The sequence below is a fragment of the Limulus polyphemus genome, unplaced genomic scaffold (assembly GCF_000517525.1).
Source record: "Limulus polyphemus unplaced genomic scaffold, Limulus_polyphemus-2.1.2 Scaffold1741, whole genome shotgun sequence".
NCBI lineage: Eukaryota > Metazoa > Arthropoda > Merostomata > Xiphosura > Limulidae > Limulus > Limulus polyphemus.
In genome coordinates this window covers 203,958-206,125 of record NW_013667351.1, presented here as the reverse complement: position 1 = coordinate 206,125, position 2,168 = coordinate 203,958, and the positions used below count along the sequence as shown (strand labels likewise).

General features: G+C 33.5%; 1 protein-coding gene across 2 annotated transcripts in view; it reads left to right on the top strand.

The window, feature by feature from the left end:
• The first annotated feature begins 605 nt into the window (after positions 1–605).
• LOC106464784 (cytochrome P450 1A1-like) overlaps positions 606–2,168 on the top strand; it is a 16,876-nt gene continuing 15,313 nt past the window's right edge. For both annotated transcript variants that reach the window (XM_013924941.2, XM_013924943.2), the window contains exon 1: positions 606–791. The gene's annotated coding sequence lies outside the window, so the exon portion shown is untranslated. The remainder of the gene's footprint in view (positions 792–2,168) is intronic.

Sequence of the window (2,168 nt, the reverse complement as noted above, 5' to 3'; positions counted from 1 at the left end):
GTTTTAACCTGATGATGACTTAAGAAGGTCAAAACGTTGTTCTTGTACAATATTTAATAAGTTTTTAATACCCACACCAGACGTCTCTGCTATACATTTTTACATCAAGTTAGGTTTTTGTCATCATGAAATTCACACTTAATTAACTGCGATCTCCGTGTAACATCGTCAGTATTAAATAACGGTATTTTAACTGCGAGAGCTACAGATGTGTCTGTAAAATGTTATTTTAACTGCGAGAGCTACAGATGTGTCTGTAAAACAAAGAGAAAACTGCTTCTGTAATAATGAAGTTAAAAAACCGGAAAAGAAGTAGAGGTACTGAGATCTATAACGTGAAGGAAGGACAATAACATAAAACCAAATATGCTCACTAAATACACTGAATAGTTGATTTTAAAATCGCAAGGTTTCTCATATTTAGAACAGCGCCAAAACAGAAAAGGAAAACACGTCAAAATTGAAAAAAAAAAGAAAAAATGTAAATCAAGCTTGCACAGTAAATATATATATATGTATATATATACGTGGAATATGTTGTTATTATCCAGAAAGGAAAACGCCTACGTTTTATATCTTGGATCACGTGAAAAGTGTGTAAACTCGGCTCTCATACTGAGGAAAGATTGCCTTGAGCAAGGTCAGACGTTTGTAATATACTTTCATCATTTCGTTTTGGTCTTGACGATACTTTCCTCATTTCGTTTCGCCTGTTTCACACGTTTATTGCAAACTCATTGTGGCTAAAGAGTTGAAGTTGAAGTGACGAGCCAGTATCTTCATTGTTGGTTGTAAGTACATAGAACTAAGATTAGCGCTTATTTACGGGGCTAATTACTGAATTACTCGCTGCTAACAATATTATAACACTAATTTAGTTTATGTAGTGTAGTCCCCCATAAGTTTCCGGAAACTTACAAAGCTAAAATCCGGAGTTTGATTCTACACGGTGGACAGTACACAGATTACCTATTGTGTAGGTTTGCGCTAAAAAACCTAAAATCCGGAGTTTGATTCCCCACGGCGGACAGTACACAGATTACCTATTGTGTAAAGGGAAAACGTAAGCAAATATGAAAAGTGTTAAAGAGGACATCGACACGTTTTTTTTTCTTTAAAGCCAAGTGACTGTAAGAAGGAAAAACATCATCGATAAGAATGGAGATTATTTGATTATTGATTCCTATCAATGCTATAAGTGTGGCTACTACTAGTTTGGCCGCCAGTTTTGATTTCATTCCTTTAAGTCGCACGCTGAATCCTTTTTCCCCCCTTTTTTGGTTGCATCATGTTTTCACACGTAAGGTGTTTTTTATTAGATTAATTTATTCTTATTCTGCCTAAAATAATTTCAGGTTTCCCGGCTATTGAGGATTCCCTCTTGTTTTTAGTCTAAAACGAATTATTTCTAGTTTGAATCAATGCGCTTCAAATAAAACTCCTTTTAAATAAAACACACGTTCTTTGAAGATTTAATCCAACAATATTTAGTTATAAGATGTCTGGAAACTGTTAAAAAATATTCTGTTCAGACTGATTTCGTGCAAAGTTCCAAACGTAAGATTTTAAATGGAACTAGCAAGAACATAGTCTGAAATCTATCGATGAACATGTCTGAAGATATATATGCAGACATGAGTCTGAAAGTCATGTAAGTGTATCATATATTTAGTTGTTAAAGTGTAACATACGTTAATTTCTTGGAATTTGCAGCTATTCCAGGTATGAACATAAATAAACACCTTTTAAACCTTTATGGAATTTGCAGCTATTCCAGGTATGAACATAAGTAAACACCTTTTAAACCTTGATGGAATTTGCAGCTATTCCAGGAATGAACAAAAATAAACACCTTTTAAACCTTTATGGAATTTGCAGCTATTCCAGGTATGAACAAAAATAAACACCTTTTAAACCTTTATGGAATTTGCAGCTATTCCAGGTATGAACACAAGTAAACACCTTTTAAACCTTTATGGAATTTGCAGCTATTCCAGGTATGAACACAAGTAAACACCTTTTAAACCTTTATGGAATTTGCAGCTATTCCAGTTATGAACATAAATAAACACCTTTTAAACCTAAATATTTATATGATGAATGTTTGTTCCAACCCCAAAATATCTAACGCTATGATTCTAGTGTTCTCTTCAGTGTCCATTTTATGT